The sequence below is a fragment of the Budorcas taxicolor genome, chromosome 12 (genome assembly GCF_023091745.1).
Source record: "Budorcas taxicolor isolate Tak-1 chromosome 12, Takin1.1, whole genome shotgun sequence".
Lineage (NCBI taxonomy): Eukaryota > Metazoa > Chordata > Mammalia > Artiodactyla > Bovidae > Budorcas > Budorcas taxicolor.
The window spans coordinates 8850486-8878022 of NC_068921.1; positions in this window are offsets into that span (position 1 = coordinate 8850486).

A 27537-nucleotide genomic window follows, 5' to 3' on the forward strand; every position below is an offset into this window, starting at 1 on the left:
CTGACAATGAACATGAGTTTGAGTAAACTCCACGAGTTGGTGATGGACAGGGAGGCCTGTCGTGCCGCAGTCCATGGGGTCGCAAAGTGTTGAACATGACTGAGAGACTAAACTGAACTGAACTGAATAGCTGATTTACAATGTTGTGCAGAAGTCCTTTTATAGTTAAGATATTCATTTTCTATTTTTCCAGCTGTTATTTTCCCATCCTGCTAATATTTTTCTATTACCTGGCTGTTGCAGATTTTCTTAGCATTCAGCACTTTATCTTTGCTTATTTTCACAATAAACAAGAAGCTGGAAATGCCACGCATTTGTTTACGCTTATAATTAGGAATTGTTGTGTGACAAAAATCTCACCAGTATCTCCATGGAAGTATATGTTAGACTTGAGAAGGTATTTGCTTCCTTATAAATGATAGAGTGCTGATTTTTCCTTTTCCTTCTGCCCTGAAAATGAGTATGATTCTAGATCTTTAGAAGTCATATGCTGAGCAGTTGCAAAAGAACAAAAGGCCAACGCATTAAGAATAGTAGAGGAGAAAAATAGGAATAATAGAAATTACTTAGGTCCTTGATGGTGATATTGATCAGGTGAAGAATCATGAGATTACTTATCAAGAATCCTTAAGTCCCTCTATGGCTTAAGTCTCTAGTGTCAAAGTTCTCTGTTCTTCCAACTATTTTTCCTTTAATGAAGTACAGTCGATTTACAATGTTTTGGGTATACAGAAAAGTGATTCAGATATATAGATATAGGTATAGATATAGATACAGGTGGAATTCTCATGTGACGGTAATGGTAAAGAATGCACCTGCCAACACACAGCACACAAGAGTTGTGGATTCAATTCCTGGATCAGGAAGATCCCATGGAGAAGGGCATGGCGACCCACTCCAATATTCTTGCCTAGAGAATCTCATGGACAGAAGACATTGGTGGGCTATGGTCCATAGGATTGCAGAGAGTTGGATATGACTGAAGCAACTTAGCATGTACAGATATACATTTTTTCAACTTCTTTTCCTTTATAGATTATTGCAATTTATTGAATATAGTTCCCTCTGCTACATATTAGGTGTTGTCGCTTCTCTGTTTTATATATAGTAGTGCGTATGTGTTAATGCCAAATTCCTAATTTGTCCTTGATCCCTTTTCCTCTTTGGTAACCATAAGTTGATTTTCTATGCCTGTGAGTCTATTGTGTAAATAAGTTCATTTGCATCTGTTCTGTTTGTTTGTTTGTTTGTTTTTAAGATTCCACATAGAAGTGATATCATATGATATCTCTCTGTCTCTGTCTGACTTTCTTCACTTAACATGGTAATTTTTACGTTTCTCCTTGTTTCTGCAAATGACATTCTTTCATTCTTTTCATATTCTATTGTGCATATATACTACATCTTCTCTATTGATTCATCCATTTGTGGACATTGAGGTTACTTCCATTTTTGGCTATTGTAAACAGTGCTGCTATGAACATTGTAGTGCATGTATCTCCTCAAATTAGAGTTTTCATCTTTCCAAGATATTTGCCTAAGAATGGAATTGCTGGATTGTATTGTAATTCCATTTAGTTTTTTAAGGAAACTTCAAACTGTTCTCTAGAGAGTACTAATTTACATTCCTATCAACAGTCTAATAAGGTATTCTTTTTTCACACCCTTTTTAGCATTTATCATTTGTAGATATTTTTAAGATGGCCACTCTGACTGGTGTGAGGTGACAGTTCATTGTAGTTTTGATTAGGATTGTTCCAATATTTAATGTTGAGCATTTTTCATGTGCTTTCTGGCTATTTGAATGTCTCCTTTGGAGAAATATTTCTTTAGGTTTTCTGTCCATTTTTGCCCTGGAAAAGAAAATGGCCACCCAGACCAGTATTCTTGCCTGAAGAATTCCATGGACACTGGAGCCTGGCAGGTCCCAGTCCCAGAGTTGGACACGACTGAGCTATAACATTGCTAAGAAAATAACAATTATAAATGTTTATTGTTTGAAAAATAAAGGATGCTGAATACAAATCTAAGAAAACAGCATTACTATCCCAGTTTCTCCTTTCCTCAACCCTCTACATTCTTCACCTTCCTTTAAGGCCAAACGTTGGGAAAGAGTAGTTTAATGTACCCTCTACTTTCCTACCTTCACTCCTCTACTTGTTTCAGTCTGACTTCTGTCTCTATACTCGCTCAAAATTTGTTATTATTATCATTCTATGTATTTTATTATATTTATTACTTTTGAACATAAGCATAATCTGATATATATATATATATATATATATATGTGTGTGTGTATGTATATGTATACATATCCTAGAGAAGGAAATGGCAACCCACTCCAGTATTCTTGCCTGGGAAATTCCATGGACAGAGAAGCTTGAAGGGCTACAGTCCATGGAATAGCAAGAGTTGGACACGACTCAGCAGCTGAGCAGAGAAGGCAATGGCACTCCACTCCAGGACTCTTGCCTGGAAAATCCCATGAATGGAGGAGCCTGGTAGGCTGCAGTCCATGGGGTTGCTAAGAGTCGGACACGAGTGAGCGACTTCACTTTCACTTTTCACGTTCATTCATTGGAGAAGGAAATGGCAACCCACTCCAGTGTTCTTGCCTGGAGAATCCCAGGGACGGGGGAGCCTGGTGGGCTGCCGTCTACGGGGACACACAGAGTTGGACATGACTGAAGCGACTTAGCAGCAGCAACTGAGCATGAGCATGAGCACACACACACCCACCCACTCCCCCACATACACACACACATATATATATATATATATATATTATTCAACTACAAGCTTTACTTCTGAATTGTTCACCAATGTATTTTCAGTGCTACCAAAAGCCTGGCAGAAAAATATCCAATTATGTAACAAATAATCATTGAATAACTACAATAAGTGTGTGTGTGTGTGTGTGTGTGTGTGTGTGTGTTAGTCGGTCATTTGTGTTTGAGTGTTTGAGCCCATCAGGCTCCTCTGTCCATGGGATTTCTCAGGCAAGAGTATTGGAGTGGGTTGCCATTTCCTTCTCCAGGAGATATTCCTGATCTAGGGATTGAACCTGGGTCTCCTGCATTACAGGAAGATTCATTACCATCCGAGCCATCAGGGAAGCCTATATATATATATATATATATATATATATATATATATATATATGTATGTATGTATATGCCAGGCACAATCAGAGGCATTGGTTATATGATAAAGAACATGATAAATTACATACTTTCACTATTTTTATGTTCTGATTTTATGAACTTGCCTCCAGTGAACATTAACATAAGGCCTTTGTGTTAATCATATTTCAATAAAGCTGGGGAAAAATAAGGTTTCTGTGAAAAGGTGAAATTTAAATTGAGTTCTAAATTATAAAACGTTGTCAACCAAACAAAATTCTGGGGAAAAACTATTCAAGAGAGACAATAAAAGTACAAAGACTCTAATTTATTTTTTCAAGATATAAACAGAAGTTCATATGGCAGTGAATCATAATGTAGTAGAAAGTAGTTTATAGATGATATTGTGGAATTAAACAGAGAACAACTTTCCCAGAGGTTACTGAAGAGTTATAAGCAAGTATTTGCAGAGATTGGAAGGAAAGAAGAAAGAGAGGAAGGAACAGAGGGAGAAGATGAGGAATTTACTGGCAGTGCTCTGATGATATTACCTGCTGATTGAGAATATGGCTAAAAGAGAGTGAAGGGTCTCCTGCTGCAGCCTTGCATAGAGTGATTTGAAGGCATTGTGCAAGTTCATTGAACCTGCTACTTCGTGTTAACTGACCAACTGGAAATTTCTAAAGCTTGGCAGTCACTTCCAATATCCTCATATGATCCTGGAGCTTCATTTGAGTAACTTAATGCTTCAGCTAAATGAATTCTCCATGAATATTCTTTTGACATGGCGATTATCTCCTCATTTCTCATTGTGAAGAGGTCAATGTCAGACAGGTTTAAAAGGAGGGATGCTGAGGCTCTGCGTGGGAAAGAAGCCATGCAGGAGGCCCCATCATGTCCAGAAGCAACGCCTGCAGGGATGCATGCAGGCCATGAACATGAGATTAGGTGGACTCACAGAGTCCATCTCTTTGCCAGTAGCTCCACGACCTCCTCCACATCATGTCATTTCAGCCTAAATAAACAAATATATCCTGTAATAGAGATTTTTGATGAACTGTGTTCTTTTCCCCAACATGCTGGTTCCTACTTACTCTCTTGTTCAAGTTATTATCTTATTAAACACTAGTAATTTGAGACCCAATTTTCATTTTAGCTACTCACATGCGAGTTATTAATTTACAAATAGGCAATTTGTTTGCTAATTCTTCAAAATACACATGTAGGCATATATACCTTTTACCTTCTGAACTATATATGTTTCATTTTAAACACTTTGCTGGTGAAACCGAAGGATTTTTAAAGTAGATTTATGTGTATATATATATATATATATGAATTTGGATAAGCTTTTGTATAAATATTAACTATTCAAAAAAGATACTGTATATTCTATAATTTCTCTTTTCTAATATTTTTATTCTCATCTTTATGGTTTTTCATTTTCTTTTGGAATATATTTTTATATACATACATACTTTAGTGTGTTTGTGCTCATAATGTAGTTATTTTATTATAATAATAGCTTGCATTTATTTGGTATCAACTCTGTATCAAGCAATGGTTCAGCACAGGTTACAAGGCTAATCTCACTTAATCCTCAAAACAGCTCTATGAGCTTGTTTTTATCAAACAAACCATTAAATACGTGAGGTTCAGTTCAGTTCAGTCGCTCAGTCGTGTCCAACTCTTTGCGACCCCATGAATCAAAGCACACCAGGCCTCCCTGTCCATCACCAACTCCCGGAGTTCACTCAGACTCGCGTCCATCGAGTCAGTGATGCCATCCAGCCATCTCATCCTCTGTCGTCCCCTTCTCCTCCTGCCCTCAATCCCTCCCAGCATCACAGTCTTTTCTAATGAGTCAACTGTTCGCATGAGGTAGCCAAAGTACTGGAGTTTCAGCGTCAGCATCATTCCTTCCAAAGAAATCCCAGGGCTGATCTCCTTCAGAGTGGACTGGTTGGATCTCCTTGCAGTCCAAGGGACTCTCATGAGTCTTCTCCAGCACCACAGTTCAAAATCATCAATTCTTTGGCGCTGAGCTTTCTTCACAGTCCAACTCTCACATCCACACATGACCACAGGAATAACCATAGCCTTGACTAGACTACAGTCGGCAAAGTAATGTCTCTGCTTTTGAATATACTCTCTGGTTTGGTCATAACTTTTCTTCCAAGGAGTAAGCGTCTTTTAATTTCATGGCTGCAATCACCATCCTCAGTGATTTGGGGGAAACTATGATAAAAAGACATTGGATAATTTTCTCAAAACTTAGAGGTAATAAATATTAAGACTAGAATCTTCTTAGACTGGCCTGCGACCCCAAGCTTTCTGATCCCAGGTTCACTCATTGATTTGGGAGAATTTGGAATCTATGCTAAAGAATCTTATTTCCAACTCTGTTTTTTAAAAATATTCTGACATTAGTTAAATGGTAAAGAAAAATTTCATTCGGAACCATGTTGATAGATGTGAAAAATATAATCATACTCAACTCCAAACACAACAATAACAAATGATAATCTATAGCCAAGGAATAGGTTGGTGGTTGGGGAGGAGTCAAGGGTTGGATGGAAAATTTTTAAGAGAACACATCAGAGATAGTTAGGATTCATGCTAAACTGATCTAGCAGGATTCAGCTTTGGGCAGGCAGGTGTGATCAGATCGCATGAAGGGGATGAATAATTGGATCAGATATCAAGGGTGTAATATTTCTTTCTAAATAGACCTAGCAGGACTATTGCTATAACTGGGCTATGCAGGTCTGGCAAGGGTAAGGACCGAGGTCAAGGATTCCTAAAGAAAATGGCTTAGCAGAAACTGACTAAGATTTGGTCAAATACAGTGTCTTGTCAATTTACCACCAAAATATATATATATATAATGTATATATATATATACAAACTTTTAAAAATGGAGAAGACCTGAGAAATGGCCTGAATCAATCTGTGCTCTTTATAGAGGAAAACACTAAATATTTATGTATATTTGCTTGTTCAATATCACCTGAATGATGGTAAACAAGACCATGACATATCCCTATGCCCCTGCCTTTCTTAACATTATTATTTCTTCTTGGTTATTTCAATAAAAGCCTTCTTATTATTAATAAGAGGTTATTTTAATAAGAGCTCCCCTGGTGGCTCAGATGGTAAAGAATCCACCTGTAACGTGGGAGACCTGGGTTTGATCCCTGGGTTAGGAAGATCTCCTGGAGGAGGGCATGGCAACCCACTCCAGGATTCTTGCCTGGATAGTCCCCATGGACAGAGGAGCCTGACAGGGTACAATCCATGGGGTTGTAAAGAGTCAGACATGACTGAGAGACTAAGCATAGCACATTGATTATTTTACATATTATTCTAGTATATTAGACATTGGATACTCTTTAAATTTAGAGTGACACAAACTATTATAGGTAATATTGGCTTTAGAATTAGCAATGAAAATCAACATTAATTGCTTTAGATTGCTCTTCTCTCATCCATTTCAGTTCAGTTCAGTTGCTCAGTCCTGTCTGATTCTGTGACCCCCATGGGTTGCAGCATGCCAGGCTTCCCTGTCCATCACCAACTCCCAGAGCTTGTTCAAACTCATGTTCACCAAATTGATGATATCATCCAACCATTTTATCCTCTGTTGTCCCGTTCTCCTCCTGTCTTCAACATTTTCCAGCATCAGGGTCTTTCCAAATGAGTCAGTTCTTCACATCAGGTGGCCAAATTATTGGCGTCTCAGCTTTTTCATCAATCCTCACAATGAATATTCAGGACTGATTTCCTCTAGAATTGACTAGTTTGATCTCCTTATAGTCCCAGGGACTTTCAAGAGTCTTTTATAACACCACAGTTCAAAAGCATCAATTCTTTGGCACTCAGCTTTCTTTATAGTCCAACTCTCACATCCATACATGACTACTGGAAAAACCACAGCTTTGACTAGACAGGTGTTGTCAGCAAAGTAACGTCTCTGCTTTTTAATAACCTCTCTAGGTCGGTCATTGCTTTCTTCCAAGAAGCAAGTGTCTTTTAATTTCATGGCTTCAGTCACCATTTGCAGTGACTTTGGAGCCCAATATACATTTATCATTGGTTAAAAAATATCTGGAAGTTTACTAACAAATAGGATGTTTATTGTTTTAATTGGTGTTGATGGGATAGTTATGCAGGATCTTTAGATGTCAAATGGGAGCGTATGGAAATAGATTGGAATTCCAGGCTCTGTGCTAAAGGTCTTCTGCAGAGCTGTAAATGAAAAACAGGGTGTGTGAACATTGTTTTAGCACCTGTTTTATTGCCTGCACTTGATGTAATTAGTGTATTTAAAGACAGTCCTATTGGTTACACCATATGGTTTGTAATCATTAGTATAATAATAGATGTACCATTTAAAATGGAGCTCAACAACAGACTGCTATTGTTCCATTATGTTAGAATAATAGGAGGTTTTCAGAGAGTTGACTGAATCCCAATTTTGAATCTCTGACACATTTAGGTTCCCTAGCATAAGAAATTTTATGTGATAAAAAAGCTAATTTGCTAGTGTTGTTTGATTTAGATATTAGTAAATATTTTTATGCTTCCTTTGACTTGTCTGACCCTAAAATAACGATATTTTAAATAAACTATTATTAATGATGACAATGAATCTCATTAACATTTTCAAATGTGAAGGTGTGCTGTGTTGTAGTTTACTAAAACCAGATTTTCATTGTGAACATTTAATTAGCTTTTTATTCAAACTAATTTCAGTTGTTATTAAAATAAGAAACATTTTTCCTGATATAAAAAGTTTAGCAGGAAATAAAGAAGTGACACAGGTTCTTATAAACTGCAGAAAAATACCTTTAAAAACCTCGAAAACATCCTTTGTGTTTACAGTTGACTCCTAAGTGAAAACACCTAGAAGTTAATCGGTGATTTCATCTTCTCACTTAGTACAAGCTACAAGAGGTGACAAGCAAAACAAGAATCCCATTGGAGATAAGATTACAAACAAAATTAGACAGTGTTTTCCAGGGCTGTTAACCAAAACTTACATAAGCCTGTAACATATTTTAGACATATGTATGTAAAGAACCTATATTTATGACTGTATACGATATACATATCTTTAAGTAAAAATTTAAATTTGAATGCCTACTATCTCCATACAGAAAAAAAAAAAAACTAATCTATGTGTTGAATTTCTAATTTCAATGAAGTTAAAAAATGCATATCCTCAAAAATGGAAGCTTAAATATTTTGTTTTTCTCCAACATATAAAATAGTGTTTTAATTTTATAATTTCTAAATCAAATATACCAATTTAAGGGTTCTCTGACTTTTTTGCATGAGAAACTGAATTAGTAAACAAAACAAAATACAATATTTTATTGTTTCATGGGGCAAGAAATGTTTTTCTAATTCAAAAATACCCCATCAAAAGAACTCTGTGACCTTAGTGCAGCTACTTCTTGCCTGCCACTCCCCACCACCTGTGCTGCTTTTTGTTTTCTTTATCATATCATGTTTGTGGAGGCCATTATTGTCACATTATACTTGCCAATCAGGCCAGCTTGATTTATTACCCATGATGCATCGGTTCCTTGCTCTTAGGTGTTGCCTGCGCCACTGCATTTGCTGTTGGTGTTGGGATGTTTGCTTTTCTGTGTACCCTCATCATTTGTCCTTAGTGACACTGAGCTTTATCACTGATGATATATGTATATATGTTTATACCATTAACTCATTTATGGAGGCATACAGTGGAAGGCTTAGTCTGTAAGATGTTAATATTAACCTACCTTTGTTCTTTTACATATTCATTATGATTGCAATTTTAACATCTATATATTTTATTTAGTTGAAATGTCCACATTTGCTTGAATCATTCTTCAATTAGTGGGGCATTTACACTGCTTCTCAGACAGAATGTCCTACTGGTTCTTAGTAGAAGCCATTTTATTAAGCCAACAAGTACTCTTGAGTATGACCTTGGCATTTGTTTTAGACAATGCTTTATCCACTAATGGGGTTAGTCACACATGCTAAAAAAAGATCTCTGCCACTCAATAATTTATCTGCTTAGGCTGACACTTCTAGTTACTCCAATTGTTCTCTTTCCACTATTTTCTCATTTCTTACTCTGAACAAGATAAGGTGACACTGAGTTTTACCACTATTGGCTCATTTATGGAGGCATATAGCAAAAGGCTTCTTCAGTCTCACAAATCATACATATTTACATCAGCGGAAGTACACAGTACAACCATAGATGCTTTAAAATGCAGTGCTCCTATATAGATATGCATAGTGAATTGACGTGGAAATTAAGGGGCACAGTTGAAACAAAATTAAAGACGGGAATTGTAGGTAATGAAACTGAATTAGGAGCTATCATAAGGCATAACGGAAACTATGGATGTGCTTTATATAATAGATGGCTCTTATTTTAGCTCACTCTACAGAAGTTGTGTGACATTTATGGAATATTAACATCTTATTAACCAAGCGCATTTGTTGAAAAGATTATTTTTCTCAATAGAAATGTCTTGTACTTTTTTCAAAAATCATTTGATTCTATAGCTGCTTGCATATATCCAGATTCTTCTGCTATACTGTTCCTTTTTTCTACATATCTGTTGACCTATTTGTTTATACTTATAAAAACTTCATACTGTATTGATTATTATAGCTGCATAGTAATTTTTTTTAAAATCAAGAAATATGAGTCTTCTAATTTTGTTGTTCTTGCTCAAGATTATGTTGGCTATTTTATTACCTTTGTTATACTTTATAACTTTTAGAATACGCATGTCAAAATTTTATGCTTTGCAAAATTTGTCAGCATATAGTTGGGCCTTGCCTGTTTATCCAATATACTATTACATTGCAATTGGAGTATTTAGTTCATTTGTTTATAATTCTTCATTAAGGTCTCCTGTGATCTGTATTTCTGTGGCATCAGTTTTAATATGTCCTTTTTCATTACTAACTTTACTTGAGTGTTCTCTTTTTCTTAGCTCAGTTAAAAACTTGTCAATGTTGTTTATTCTTTCAAAAATCAACTCATTTTTATTGACCTTTCTACTGAGTTTTTATTCTCTACTCCATTTAGTATTGGTTATCATTTGTCAATCCTACACTTCTTCTTTTCCCCAAATATTTCTGTTAACCTGAACTAATTAAAAGTCCTGAAATATTTTATTTTTTAAGCCTTTGGTCTTTCCTTTACCATATCTTCATACAGATTGCCTTTTCTTTGTCTCATTAATAAAAGAAACAAATCATTTACACCTTCCTATAAACTAGCTTTCATAAAGCTAAACAAAAATGTCTGTCCATGTCTTATTGGTGGTACTTAATTACATATATATGTGCTTATCTTCAAAGCAGACTGGAAAACATAAATAAAATTCCAGTCCTGCCCCAAACACAATTAATTTTCTTTTAATAAAAAGGAAACTCAATAATGTAAAAATAAGAAACTAGCACTGTTTTCATAATTTACTCTCTTGGCTACATAAATACTGATAACTATCTATATAAACAGACAATTGTCTTCCTTAAGAAAAAAAAAAAAAAAAAAACAAAAAACAAACAAACAAAAAAAAAACCATTAGTGTATACAGGTTAAATTCTATAATTTCTGAGCATACTAAGGATCTATACATTGGTCTTTATGTGACTATTTGTGGTACAAAAACCTATAAAGTAAATGTTAACCTGCACTTGACATAATGGAAAATAAAGATAATAGCCATAGTTAAATACTCACATAGAAAGGAAAAAGAAAAGTAAACAAAGCTGTCCCTACAAATTAAGTTACTGGGCAGGGGTAGTAGAGATTTTATGTACCAGAGTATTAGAGATGAAAATAATGTGTTATCTCATTCTGTAGCTTCTCCTTCTATTACAGGGAAAGACCTGCTTGGTCTTTATTCTTTGGCCCATAGCTGAGTTGGACATTGGAGAGGATATATTGCATGGGGGCTTCACAGTTATAGCAAGAAACTTCTTATTAAACAGAATTAGAAGATCTTGTGCTCTGTTAAATATCTAATAGGCTTGGTCTATTTCTTTTCAGGCTGGGGTTTCTTTTCATTATAATGGCTTCAAGAACCCAACAAGTTTCTAGTCTGTTTGCTGTTTTTAAACTCCGTAGATATATTTGACAGTCAAACATTTTATAAGGTATTGATTTCAAGTTTTAGTATCATTATTAATATTACTAGTGGATGCAAACACAAGGTTTCTGGTGTGAAACAGATTATTATTTACACAATGTAAATAATTGACAAATAATAACTATGTGGTTTCTCTGTGCCCAGATTCTTACTCCAAGGCAATAAAAATCAGTTGTTACTCTCCATATATAAGTTCTGTACCATAGAAAAGAAACCCCAATAAAATTAATCTAAGTGTGGAGAATGGCAGTTTTCCCCTCTCCCTATCTGCAAGAGTCTCCTTGGAAACATAACAGAAATAATCCTGAGTTGTTATTGTGATTCTTTGGATTGTAAGTAAATGTCTCCAGGAGAAAGAATAGACCAGTATATCCAGCGTTTTAATCCATAGTATCTCATAGTCCCAAGTCTTATCCTCCCTTGAAATTTTCCTCTGAAATTAAATAAATCTCTCTCGAATCCCCATTAGATGCAGTTGTTGTTATTTAGTTGGTAAGTCATGTCCCACTGTTTTTCAACCCCATGGAGTGTAACCTGCCAGGTTCCTCTGTCCATGGACTTGACAGACAGGAATACTGGAGTAGGTTTCCATATCTTTTTCCAAGGGATCTTTTCAACTCAAGGAATGAACCCCATGTCTCTATAGTCTTCTGCATTAATAGGTAGATTCTTTACAGACAAGTCACCAGGGAAGCCCTTCCTCATTAGTTAATCAGGCATAAATTAACTTCTAGGGAGCCTAGGCCCTAAGTTTCAGTAAAATTTTCTCCAGAAGTCCTAATCCTACAGAAGCATAAAGTTTATTTTCTCTATAATCTAACAGGTTTTAAGCTTGAACATCATCATTTAGTTACTTGCCTGTATATTCGGCTTTTAAATCTAGCCTTCAAAAATAGAAAAAAAAAAAAGTTTAGCTGTCTTTAAATATTTAAAACAATAAGTGTCAATGAAAAACACATCTATCACTTTCTTTCTCAAACAACTTATGATTTTTATGTTATTGTCACTAATATTTTCCTAAAGTTGTGATTTCAATACTACCAGTTGTAAAGTGTTTAATTTAAGGAACAGAAGACTAAAAGTTTCTCAGCTTTCAGAATTACTAATTAAATAATATTCAGTCACTTAATTTGCAATCTATATGTAGGATTCTCTTAACTTATCCACTTCTGTTCGAAGATCTGACTTCAGTCTGACTTTATCTACCTCATAGGTCTTTACGGTAAGACTACATCAACATACATTAGAATGCCAACATAGATGAAATTTCATTATTTTAATTTTTACTCTTAGTGATAGAATAAAGCAAGATGTCTAAGATATAGGAAATGAGAGGTAAAATATTTTATCAGATTGGTAAAGCTTTCCAGCTTTTTAATCTATAAAATCTGCCATCACTTTCCTCAATGCCTCAAATCCTTTTTTAGCCAAATTCCATTTTTAAGTCACTTCACTTAAAGCATTTATCTTTCAAAAGGAAGTAATATATCAATTAAGCTTAGGTTTGGATTAAAATAATGGAGACATAAAGACAGTGACACAAATGTATCAGTGGTTGAAGGTTGGAACAGTGACTCAGTAAGTTTGCTTGAGACAGTTTCCTTCTTTCTTTCTGGGGAGTCACTCATAGCCTTCATCCTCAAGGCCACCTCTTGGGTTAAAATGGATACGAATCTTCAAGGCATTGTGCCTTTACTCAAGGCAGCAGAAATGAGGAAGAAAGAAGAGATGATTTATTCTTCACCTTATATAAGGATTTAACTGTATTTCATTGGCCTACACTTCAGAAGATTGGGAAATGTATTCATGTAACAGTTTGCATTGTAAACCTGAGAAAGAAAATCCAGATTTTCTTTAGAATTCAACTGTCAGCCACAGTTAAATGAATTCTGTAAGACATATGGAATCTCAAAACTATCCTTTATTTCTTTTCTTCATGTCAATATGCATGAATACATGCAGGAATTTAGCAAATTATGGCTAGGCATCTGTTTATGTACTTATTAGTTAGGAATCTGAATTTGCAGCCTTAATGTTAGTTATAGTGTTTTAGGTTAAACCTCAAAAACTCATTTATTTCAGTTCAGTTCAGTTCAGTTCAGACACTCAGTCATGTCCAACTCTTTGTGACCGCATGGATTGCAACACACCAGGCCTCCCTGTCCATCACCAACTCCCAGAGTTTACCCAAACTCATGTCCATTGAGTCAGTGATGCCATCCAATCATCTCATCCTGTGTCATCCCCTTCTCCGCCTACCCTCAATCTTTCCCAGCATCAGGGTCTTTTCAAAATACCTCAAGAACTCATTTATTTGGTTATTCATTTATAATCAGTTCAGTTTAGGTTAGATAATTAAATTTCAAAGATTATTTTAAAGCTTTGAAATAGAATGGTATTATTATGAGCAAAGATGATAATGAAGGAAAGAGATGTAAGGATTGAGGATTGAGGCACTCCACCATTTAGAGGTGAATAAAATGAGAGTTTGGCATAATAAGAAGATAGATAAAAGGAAGTGGAGAGTGTGATTAAAATAGTGATGTATTCAAGGTGACATTCAAATTTGTTAAATGGTGTTGAGAGGGCAAGAAATAAGTATCAATAATTTATTAGTAGATTTGGCAGTGTGATGCTTATCCTGAAAAAAAAAAAAAGTTTTGGTGAAATGGGAGGAAGAAAAAAGAAAAATCCACTTTAGCAACTAAAGGGAATGGGAAGAAGCAAACTGCAAACAATTGGTATAGACAAAATCTTATACCTATAAGTATTAGCCAGAATCCATTGTGGAGTCAAAACATGGATTTAGGGCTTTCTTTTTCTTCTGTTTCTTGAGAGTCCTTTTAACTGCAAGGAAATCAAACCAATCAATCCTAAAGGAATCAACCCTGACTATTCATTGGTAGGGCTAATGCTACAGCTGAAGCTTTAAAATTTTGGCCACCTGATGCGAAGACTCGACTCACTGGAAAAGACCTGAAGCTGAGAAAGATTGAAGGCAAAAAGAGAAGAAGGTGGCAGAGGATGAGATAGTTAGATAACACCACTAACTCAATGGACATGAACTTCAGCAAACTCCAGGATATAGTGGAGGACAGGGAAGTCCGGTGCGCAGCAGTCCATGCAGTTGCAAAGAGTTACACGTGACTTTTTGACTGAACAACAATTGTCTTCTTTGGATATGTTATAATTAATGAAATTGATCCCATAAATATGAAAACTCAGTGAAAGCAAAAATAAATTGCAGTGGAGATTGGTGGAGTTAAGGCTCAGTATATTGCTGAAGTTCTGTAGATGGAAATATGTAGTTCACCCAGAAAAGATGATTTACAACAGACACTAGGACATCAAAACCTCCATAATGCTGAATATTCCTAAAATTATGCCATACCACTGTCTTAATTTTCAAGTGCTGCCATGACAAGCTACAAAATCTGGTGGCATAAAACAACAGAAATTTATGCAGTTCTGGATGCTATAAGTCTGAAATCAAGGTATTGGCAGGGCCATAGAGTCTATGAAGCCTCTAGGGAAAAAAAAAAAAAAAACCTAGAAAACTACTTCCTTGCCCCTTTGTAGCTATTGGTGGCCCCCAGTAATCCTTAAAATACCTTGGTTTGTAGCTGCATCACTTTAATCTCTGCCCCCATCTCCCCATGATCTTCTCCTCTGTGTCTCAGTGTGTCCTTTCTCTCTGTTGTAAGAGTGCTTACATTCAATTTAGGACTCACACTAACCCTTTCATTAATTACATCTGCAAAGTTCCTATTTCTTTTTCTTTTTTTTTTTATAATAGTAATTGTTTATTTTTTTTTTTATTTTTACTTTATTTTATTTTACAATACTGTATTGGTTTTGCCATACATTGACATGAATCCACCACGGGTGTACATGCGTTCCCAAACATGAACCCCCCTCCCACCTCCCTCCCCATAACATCTCTCTGGGTCATCACCGTGCACCAGCCCCAAGCATGCTGTATCCTGCGTCAGACATAGACTGGCGATTTGATTCTTACATGATAGTATACATGTTACAATGCCATTCTCCCAAATCATCCCACCCTCTCCCTCTCCCTCTGAGTTCAAAAGTCCGTTATACACATCTGTGTCTTTTTCACTGTCTTGCATACAGGGTTGTCATTGCCATCTTTCTAAATTCCATATATATGTGTTAGTATACTGTATTGGTGTTTTTCTTTCAGTTCACATTATGAAGTTCTGGATGGACATGAATTTTAGGGAAATATTATTCAACCTGCTGTAAGCACTGATACCCAACTATCATCTTTACCAATGTTTTGATAAAAAATGTTTTTCCATATCAAATTTAATACAAAGAATAACCTCATAATTATAGATATTATGTCCTAATAGTCAAAATGGAGACATTATGTCTTCTGCCAGGGACCAAGTTGGATGTATACATGGAAAGAGTATTCATTCCTGGGAACCAATATCTTACCACTTTTCCTAAGTATAGCAATTATATGAGAAAGGACATCTCTAATTTTCATGAGTTTAAGAGTAAATAGCAATTGCTGACAATAGACAGGGATAAATGTTTTCTGAAACAGATGACCCTGGTACAATTGAATAGATCATTCAGACCTTGCTTACTCTTGGTTCAGGATCTAGTAAAATATTTTCAGTAGTGAGACACGCTGAAAAAACATGTTTAAATGGAAATTTTTTCCAGCCAAACTCTACCAGCTAAGATAAATAAAACCCTCAAGATTCTTTGCAGATTATGTTTCTGTATATGTTGATCGATAAACACTATACATTGTATATTGTATGATGTATATTAAGATATGCTATGTCACTTTAGTCATGTCCAACTCTTTGTGACCCTATGGATTGTAGTAGCCCTCCAGGCTCTTCTGTCCATGGGAATTTTCCAGGCAAGAATACTGGAGAGGGCTGCTGTGCCCTGCTGTAGGGGATCGTCCCTACCCAGCAATCAAACCCACATTTCTTACTCCTCCTGCATTGGCAGACGGGTTCTTTACCACTAGTGCCACCTGGGAAGCCCATATAAGATATATTCATATGTAAATTAAATCCACTGATACAAAGATTTGAAGAAAAATCAAATTTCCATTAATTTTATACAACCATTTAACTAATCCTGAACATCTTGAGTCACTTATTTTCCCAAAACAATGGCAAACTAAATATTTAGCATTACATGTATACTATTTTACTGTAAAATTTATTCAGTGCAATTGCCCACTAACCAAGAAAATTATCCCATATTTTATTTGCTGAGAGTGATATCCTCCCCGTTATACAGAAATGATAACCTATCATGTAATATATATTAAATACGTTCTTCTTGTTCAGTCACACAGTCTTGTCCTACTCTTTACTACCCCATGGACTGCAGCATGCCAGGCCTCTCTTTCCCTCACAATTTTCTGAAGTTTGCCCAAGTTCATGTCCATTGCATCAGTGATACCATCCAACCATCTTATTCTCTGAAGCTCCCTTCTTCTGCCCTCAATCTTTCCCAGCATCAGGGATTTTCCAATGAGTCATCTGTTTCTATCAGATAATCAAATACTGGAGCTTCAGCTTCAGCATTAATCCTTCCAACAAGTATTCAGGGTTGATTTCCCTTAAGACTGACTGGGTTGACCTCCTTGCTGTCCAAGAGACATTCAGGAGTCTTCTCCAGCACCACAGTTTGAAGGCATCAATTCTTTGGTGTCCTGCCTTCTTTACAGTCCAGTTCTCACAACTGTACATGACCACTGGGAAGACCATAGCATCGACTATATGGACCGCCGTTGGCAGAGTAATGTCTGCTTTTCAACACACTGTCTAGGTTTGTCATAGCTTAAACACATTAAACATAGTTGTGTTTATTTCTTGAAAACCTCTGCAATATTTTCAGTGAATTGTTATGGGCTATTCAGCTGCAGTAAGTGCAAGATTTAGAGAATAGTGTACTTTATTTTGTTTACATGCAATTTCTTTTTATTCCCCAAGTACTACATAGACATAGAAAATACAAAGGAAAAAAGTACTGTAACAATAAGCTTTTATTCTTAACGCATAAAAGAGGGAGTAAACCACTTAACAAATGTATACCCAATACCTTTTTTATTATTTATTTTTTAATTGAAGGATAAATGCATTACAGAATTTTGTTGTTTCCTGTCAAACCTCAACATGAATCAGCCATAGGTATATATATATATCCCCTCCCTCTCGAAACTCCCTCCCATCTACCTCCCCATCCCACCCCTCTAGGTTGATACAGAGCCCCTGTTTGGGTTTCCTGAGCCATACAGCAAATTCCCATTGGCTATCTATTTTACATATGGTAATGTAAGTTTCCATGTTACTCTCTCCATACATCTCACCCTCCTCCCTCCCCTCTCCTCATGTCCATAAGTCTGTTTCTCCATTGTTGCCCTGAAAATAAATTCTTTGGTATCATCTTTCTAGAGTCCATAAATTAGTGTTAGTATATGATATATATCTCTCTCTTTTTGACTTACTTTGTATAATGGGCTCTAGGTTCATTAGTTAGAATTGACTCAAATGTGTCCCTTTTAATGGCTGAGTAATATTCCACCAAAACTTCTTTATCCATTCATCTGTCAATGGACATCTATGTTGCTTCCATGTTCTACCTATTGTAAAGAGTGCTGCAATGAACATTAGGGTACATGTGTCTTTTTAAATTTTGTTTTCCTCAAGGTATATGCCTAGGAGTAGCATTGCTGGGTCATATGGTGGTTTTATTCTTAGTTTTTAAGGAAACTCCATAACTTCTTCCATAGTGGCTGTATCAGTTTATATTCCCACCAACAGTGCGAGAGGGTTCCCTTTTCTCCACAGCCTCTCCAATATTTACTGTTTGTAGACTTTTTGATGATGGCCATTCTGACTTGTGTAAGGTGATATTTATTTCATTGTAGTTTTGATTTACATTTCTCTAATAATGAATGATGTTGAGCATCTTTTGATATGTTTGTTAGTCATCTGTATGTCTTCTTTGGAGAAACATCTGTTTAGGTTCTTTTCCCACTTTTTGATTGGGTTGTTTGTTTTCCTGACATTGAGTTGTATGAGTTGCTTGTATATTTTAGAAATTGATCTTTTGTCAGTTGTTTCATTTGCTATTATTTTCTCCCATTCTGAGGGTTGTATTTTTACCTCGCTTATAGTTTCTTTTGCTATGCAAAAGCTTTTGAGTTTAATCATGTCCCACTTGTTTACTTTTGTTTTTATTTCCATTACTCTGTAAGGTGAGTCACAGAGGATCTTGCTTTGATTTATGTCACTGAGTTTTCTGCCTATGTTTTCCTCTGAGTTTTATAGTTTCTGATCTTACACTTAAGTCTTTTATTCATTTTGAGTTTATCTTTTTGTGTGGTGTTAGGAAGTGTTCTAATTCCATTCTTTTACATGTAGCTGTCCAGTTTTCCCAGCACCATTTACTGAAGAGGCCTTCTTTGCCCCATTATATATTCTTGCCTTCTTTGTCAAAAATAAGGTACCCATAGGTGCATGGGTTTATTTCTGGGCTTTCTTGGTCCATATTAGTAGCTAGACTAACTTTTGGGCTCATTGGTAATTTGATGGGAATTGAATTAAATCTGTAGATCGCATTTGGGAGTGTAGTCATTTTCACAATATTGATTCTTCCTACCCAGGAACTTGGAATAGCTCTCCATCTGTTTATGTCATCTTTGATTTCTTTCATCAGTGTCTTATAATTTTCTTTTGTCTCCTTGAGTGAAGTGAAAGTCTCTCAGTCATGTCTGACTTTTTGTGACCTCATGGACTATACAATCCATGGAATTCTCCAGGCCAGAATACTGGACTGGGTAGCCGTTCCCTTCTCCAGGGGATCTTTCTAACCCAGGGATCAAACCCAGGTCTCCCACATTGCAGGCGAATCCTTTACCAACTGAGCCACAAGGGTAGGTGGGTTTATTCCTACAGAGTTTATTATTTTTGTTGCAATGGTGAATGGGATTGATTTCTTAATTTCTCTTTCTGATTTTTCATTGTTAGTAGATAGGAATTCAAGTGATTTCTGTGTATTGATTTTGTATCCTGTGTCTTTGCTAGGTTCACTGATCAGCTCTAGTAATTTTCTGATAGCATCTTTATGATTTTTTATATATAGTATCATGCTATTTGCAAACAGTGAGAGTTTTACTTCTTTTCCAATCTGGATTCCTTTTATTTCTTTTTCTTCTCTGATTACTGTAGCTAGGACTTGCAAAATTATGTTGAATAATAGTGTTGAGAGTGGACACACTTGTCATGTTCCTTATCTTAGGGGGACTGCTCTCAGTTTTTCACGATTAATAATGTTTGCTGTGGGCTTATCATGTATGGCCTTTACTATGTTGAAGTAGGGTCCTTCTCTGTCCATTTTTTGAAGAGTTTTAATCATAAATGGGTGCTGAACTTTGTCAAAGGCTTTTTCTTCATCTATTGAGATTATCATATGGTTTTTATCTTTCAATTTGTTAATATGGTGTATCACATTGATTGATTTAAATATATTGAAGTATTCTTGGATCCCTGGAATAAACCCAACTTGATCATGGTGTATGAGCTTCTTAATGTGTTTTTGAATTCTGTTTGCTAGAATTTTGTTGAGGACTTTTGCATTTATGTTCATCAGTGTTATTGGCCTGTAGTTTTCATCTTTTAATGCCTTTTAATGTATTCAATTTCAATGAAATCAAAAGTAGTCTAGCTGCTAATGTAATCTCAAGATAAAAGTATGTATAAGGCTCAAACTGACATGTTATCACTTGCTGAAATATTTTAATAGAAATTAATGACACTAAGATACTCATGAAATAAAATTATTTTTGAGGCAAAACAAAACAAAATTTTTAAACATAAAATTCATTTGAGCCACTACCACTTCTTATTCTTTTTTTTTTTTTTTTTTTGCATAGTGCATCTATATTTTTTATTAATCAGTTTCCCTTAGAAGAGAGAGAAATATATGCTTACCTGGCCCCAGCAAGATAACATAAGAGATAACATTCCTTTCTCAACTGGATTAGAGTTTACAATAACCCATTATTTGCCTTGTTGAACTTTGTAAACTGTCAGTTTATTTCTTTGATGTACAACTTCTTTTCTCAAAATCTTGCATAATTGTGCCTTGACCTGTCCCAGGTGGAACAGTCTTCAGAATTTCCTGAAAGATTTTTTTTCCTGGGTTATAACTCTCAGGTTGGCTCCAACAAAATTTTCCATTTCTTTCTTAGATTGACTATTGATTAATATTTTGATGACATACCCTTTCAAGCTACTAAATTAAATTAATACTAAATTAAATGGAATCATTAATTCTGGGAGGAAGCTCTTTAAATATGTTAACACACATTTCCTTTCAAAAATGTTGAATAATTAAAATATAGGGCTAAATTGAAGGTAATGGCAAATATAACCAATATATGTAAGTTTTATAGCTAATAATATTTTTAATTAGTCACCATAGATATTTCTTTAATTGGTTATGAAAATAAATGCATATATTAAAAGAATAAAATGAAACATATTGCAGTTAGTAAACTCAGGCAACAAGCCTAAAAGAGATATAATGTACTTTTCCTCACCATTTGCTTTGCTCTTATTATGTAGTCAGTTTAGTCAGAGATACATTGAGTGTTCATTTGCTGAAGGATATTTAGTTCTTTCCATCAGATAGAAGGGTTTGCTACTCAAGGGAGGTAGCAAAATAGAACAGTGTTACTGACACTGTGAAAAGAGAGATGCAAATCCTATGGACCAAAAAACATGTACAAGAATTCTGGGACATTCTATATTCGTTTAAAGAGCAACTTTTCTTAGTTTTCAGTTTCTATCTCTTTTGAGGCAGGGAATTCTCTCTTACCCAGCCAATGAATCATCTTGACTAAGACCACTTCTGGCATTTTCTCAGGTACCTGCAGTGCTCATTCTGGCTGTACTATTTCCCACAGTGTGGGCAGATGGCTCCAAAAAAATTGACTAATGCAGACAGCAGTGGTCTCTTCTGACACGTGAATGGGTGATACTTCAGACCAAAAATAATCCTTTTACTTTTTCCAATCACAAATGGAAGGAGTTCTTATCAAGTGTTCTTCACGGAGAATAATATCTTGTGCTTCTCAGAAATCCTGCTTCTTTTGAGAATTACTGGTGTTATGCTGAGAAAAACCCTTTGAGCACTGTATCCTCGACAGAAAGAGCCTACAAAGGCAAGATATCGGGAAGCAATAATATGTTAAAAAGCTGCATTTGTATTCATATAGTGTAGGGGTTGAAATATCATAGCTTTCAGTGGTTAAAAAGCAAATAAGCTAGAAAAATACTTTGCCTTGAAGAAAAGCAAGTCTTGAAAAACTAAAATGTGCTGTAGGATTCTCCACTTTAAAAGCATATATCAACAGCAGTATAATTGACACAAATTAAGTTTGACAGGTAGATCAAAGAATGTTTGAAAAAAAAAATCTTCGGTTTTAATAGTGTACTAAGGTGTGCATACAGTCAGAATAGAATAATCTCTAAACTGCATCCCATTTATTTCTTTAATCTCCAAGATTCACTATGGGACAAAGGAATGTCACATTTATACAGACAAGTTATGGGACAAGTATAGTCATATGGTTAGGTATATTTATGAGACATGGTAGGAACAGCAAATGAGATTAAAGATTGGATCATCTCAAAATAAAGTCACAGAAAGGACCCTAACAAACCAGACAAAACAAACCCAAATACCTGGTCTTCAAAACCTGTTTATTTATTTGATCTTTAAGGAAATAAATCAATATGTTCTATTTGGTAAGAAAACAGTTTATCCTGCATTTTCATATTTTATAGAATTCTTTAAATAATTTTCAGAGGCATAGCTTGTCTTATGTTCAGATAACATAAGTGATAAATATCTCAAAAGCAGGAGCATATATGTATTAAATATTAATTATTAGAATCTGTATTAAATATACTTCAAGTAAAAAAAATTAACACAGAGCTACAGCTTAATTAGTATAAATAATACACCTATCACCTGAAACTATCACAATATATTAATTGGCTATCTTCCAATATAAAATAAAAAGTTTAAAAAAATGCACTTGAGAAAGAATCTGCAGCAGTGTATGGGAGAGCTGTCTTTGAAAGATTACTGTCAAGATTAAACAAAATATATTGAAGCATATGATTTTGAATTACTGCATTAGATAAATTTACACTATTTACACATATTTTCAAGAATACTGATGTGCTTTTGTTATCACAGTAAATTAATTGAAGTAATAAAGAGTCTATTATTCTGATGAGTGAAATTTGGGAATAAATGAATCTTACTGACAGAACATTTAATTCAATGCTGCTTACTGAATTAACTTTGAGATGAAGAAAGCAGTTAGCAATTGGGACATTCTGAAGACAGTACAGAAAGACAATGAGTATAAATATACAGAGATCTGGATACAGTCAGGTTTACAGCAATTCCTGATCCAAAAGTGTTTGTTGAAATCACCTAAGGTCCATGATAAGAGATTAAAAGGTTAGAAGGTAATCAACACAGCAAAGGCTGACAATAGAAGAGGCAGTTAGTATATATCTCACATATCCATATACCCCCTTCTTGGGAGACATCTAAATTGTGATAGATGCTCTCTAAGATGCTACTCTATTGTACCACCACCACCCTCCAAAAATGTTTCTTTTCTTAGGAGTCTGAGCATTATGAGTGTTCAGTTGTGTCTCTTTTTAATGGCACCAATTTAAAGAAAGAAAGTGTAGAAAGTGAAACTCGCTCAATCTTGTCTGACTCTTTGCAACCCCATGGACTATACAGTCTATGGAATTCTCCAGGTCAGAACACTGGAGTGGGTAGTCTTTCCCATCTCCAGGGAATCTTCCCAACCCAGGTCTCCCACATTGCCAGTGGATTCTTTACTAGCTGAGCCATTGGGGGTTGGGGGGGAGGGGGGGAGAACCACCAATTGAAGCCCAATATTTAATACTCATATTAAGTAGCTTATTAATATTTTGTTATTATACAAATGTTGCTATAAAAATATCTGCACATGTAAATTTATGATAATATGAAAAATTTCTTTAGGGTATATACCAAAAAATGTACTTGCAAAATCAGAGGGACTGTATCAGCAAGCTTAATAGATAAAGCAAAATTGTTTTTCCAAATTAGTTGTGCAAAACCATATGCTTACTAATAGAGTTTATGATTCCCCAGTGCTCTACTTAATTATCAATATTTAGTATCATGGAACTTTTTATTGTTGTGCCAATCAAGTGAATGGAAAATTAGGAATTTTAATGTAGCTCTGCATATAGTTTCTATATTCAGAAAAGCTCTAAACTATTTGTAAGATTTTTTACATAAATAAACTGTATAAGCTTTTTTGAATATAATGGTGCTTATTTTGTGCTCTTCATATATCTGTTGGAGAAGGAAATTGCAACCCACTCCAGTATTCTTGCCTGGAGAATCCCAGGGACGGGGGAGCCTGGTGGGCTGCCATCTATGGGGTCACACAGAGTTGGACACATATATCTATACCTATGTTTATTTGTGTGTATATAAGTATATGTATAAAGGTATATGCAACCCACTCCAGTATTCATGCCTGCAAAATCCCATGGACTGAGGAGTCTTGTGGGCTACAATCCATGGGGTCGCAAAGAGTCAGACATGACTGAGTGACTTCTGTGTGTGTGTATACATATAAAATTTTATATTTGAATTCAGAAAGAACATTTTCTGTTTATTTATAACCCCGAAAGTCCATTTCTTACTTATTATCTAAAACAGAAACTCAATAAATATCCATTAATCAAGATATCCACTTGAAAAGATCTGACACAGGTAGTATTTTCAATTTCATGACAAATTCAAAGAAAACATATTTAAATTTTCCCATGACAAACGATGCATGAATAAAACTCACACCATAAGAGAAACAAGCATGCAAGTGAAAATATGACAGTTTGTATTTGGTAGGTTGGTTAAACATAATAGTTTAAAATTTTTGTAGGTCGGTGTCACAACTTGCAAACGATCTTTGCATAGACCTTTAACTATCATGACAATTCTCTGAGTTAATAGAAGAAATTATAGCTTCCACTTTATAGCCAAGGAAAATTAATTTTAGACAGGTTGTATTTAAGGATTGCATGGTTCATAAATGTTCAGTCTATCTATCCTCTCCATCTATGTATCCATCTTGATCTATCATCTCTGTTTATCTATCGTCTCAGTTCAGTTCAGTTCAGTCGCTCAGTCGTGTCCGACTCTTTGCGACTTCATGAATCGCAGCACATCAGGCCTCCCTGTCCATCACCATCTCCCGGAGTTCACTCAAACTCATGTTCATCGAGTTGGTGATGCCATCCAGCCATTTCATCCTCTGTCGTCCCCTTCTCCTCCTGCCCCCAATCCCTCCCAGCATCAAAGTCTTCTCCAATGAGTCAACTCTTCTCATGAGGTGGCCAAAGTACTGGAGTTTCAGCTTCAGCATCATTCCCTCCAAAGAAATCCCAGGGTTGATCTCCTTCAGAATGGACTGGTTGGATCTCCTTGCAGTCCAAGGGACTCTCAAGAGTCTTCTCCAACACCACAGTTCAAAAGCATCAATTCTTTGGTGCTCAGCTTTTTTCACAGTCCAACTCTCACATCCATACATGACCACTGGAAAAACCATAGCCTGACTAGATGGACTTTTGTTGGCAAAATAATGTCTCTGCTTTTAAATAAGCTATCTAGGTTTGTCATAACTTTTCTTCCAAGGAGTAAGCATCTTTTAATTTCATGGCTGCAGTCATCATCTGCAGTGATTTTGGAGCCCAAAAAAATAAAGTCAAACACTGTTTCCACTGTTTGCCCATCTATTTCCCATGAAGTGATGGAACCAGATGCCATGATCTTCGTTTTCTGAATGTTGAACTTTAAGCCAACTTTTTCACTCTCCTCTTTCACTTTCATCAAGAGGCTTTTTAGTTCCTCTTCACTTTCTGCCATAAGGGTGGTGTCACCTGCATATCTGAGGTTATTGATATTTCTCCCAGCAATCTTGATTCCAGCTCTATATGTTATTGGGGCTTCCCCTGTGGGTCAGCAGTAAGGAGAATGCATGAGAATGCAGAAGAATTGCAGGAGATATCCCTTAGATCCCTGGGTCGGAATCCCACGGACAAAGGAGACTAAAGGGTGCAGCCCATAGGGTCATAGCATAAAACACACCTGATCGACTAGACAACAAATGTATGTAATTAAGACATAGCTTATATAACATAAACTTTACCTTTTTGATTTGTACAACTCAGTGATTTTTAGAATATTCAGAGTTGTGCAGTCATCACCACTATCTTCTTTTGGAATACTTTCATCAACTGAAAAAAAGAATCTCATATCCATTACCTTATCATGCTACCATGACCCCTGGAAAACATTAATTGGTTAAAGAGTGTGTTGTTTTGAAAGAGTCAGTTCCTAGGCATCTTGATAAGAACTCTGGGGTCCCTGAGAAGGAGAAAGGGGTCTGGAGGCTCTCGAGGAGATAGGGGTCAGGAATTCTCAAGGAGGAGTAAAAGGCAAACGTCTTTTTTCTACATTCCTTAGTCTTAGTCACATAAAACGCTTTTTTCTTTAAGCCTGGAACTGATGACTACACAACGAAACAACTCAGCTTAAATTCTGTACTAAGAATTATAAAACAACAATGTATCCTGCTTGAGGATGGTTTTCCCTTCTTGAAAACCTTCTGTTATCTTAAAATGTATATTATGAGAGTGGGTCTGGTAAGATCTTTCTGTTATTAGTTCCAATCCTGTCATCTTAAGATGTAAATTGTGGGAGTGGTTCTAGTAAGATCTTTAGAACCTTGAGACATTCTTTTGATTTATTGTTAATATCAATTGAAAAGTATATAGCATCCGTGCTGAGACTAACAAGAGGGACATTCTCCATCCCCCTTCTGATGTCTGTGTCAGAAGGTTTCTCTGTCCCTTTTTCACTTTAATAAAGCTCTGTTACACAAAAGCTCTTGAGTGATCAAGCCTGGTCCCTGGTCCCAAAGCTAAATCTTCTGAGAGCAGGAATCCACCACCATAGGGTATCAGTTTTATCTCCAAATATGGATAAGTTTCCTGAATTTCTTTCCCTTTGAGATTTCTCATTTAGTTATGCTTTTCCCAGAAAACATACTTCACATAATTTCAATCTTTGCATAATTACTTGTTTGTTGGCTTAACATACAGTCTATCCTGAAGACTATTTCATGTATTCTCAAGATAAATCTGTATTCTGTCATTAGTTGATGTATTAAAGATATCTATTTTTCAAGTTGGCTGATTGTGCCATTAAAGTCTTATATTTCTTTATTTTTCCTAGTTATTTTCTCCATTATTGGAAGATGTATGTTAAATTATCCAACCATTATTAATGAATTGTCTATTTCTCTTTTCAATTCTATCAGATTTTCAGCAGTTTTGTTGATAGGTGAAAATGTAATTATAATCATTATATCTCTGTGAGGGATTGACCCTACATTATCATAAAATTTCTTCTTTATCTTTAGTAAGAACTTTTGCCTTACTGTCCATTTTGTCTAATGTCACAGTGACTCATGCTCTCTTCTCATTTGTTTCATGATCAGTCTTTTCTTTCTTTCCACTGTCAACCTATCGATGTCTTTAAATAAGATGTATTTCCCAGCATAGATATCATATGCGTGGTGCATTTATTTACCTATCTCCACTTTTATATTGTAATTTCAATCCTCTTATTTTAAATATATTTGCTGATAAGGTATGAAGTATCCTATTTTGCTATTTTTTGCTGTTGTTTTATGTCTTTTCATTGGTTTTTATTCATCCATTCTTCACCTATCACTGTCCTATTTTGTGTTAAATAAAAAATTCTCAGTATTGTATTTTAGGGCCTTTGCTCTGTCTTTTAATGTATTCTTTGGAGTTATATTTTAGAGGTTCTCCTCAAAACTACAAGTACCATTGTGTCTTAAAATAATCTATTTGGATTAAGCAAATTTTAATAATATACAAAAACTCTGTTCCCATATAGTTCCATTTCTTCCTCAGCCTTTGTACTGAGATCAACATATAAATTGCAATTTGATACATTATAAACTCATGAAAGTTTATAATGTATTCTGGAAATCACATTTGATCACACCTAGGGTCAGTTGTTTTACCATCTGTTTGCTTGTTTATTGTTGTTACTAA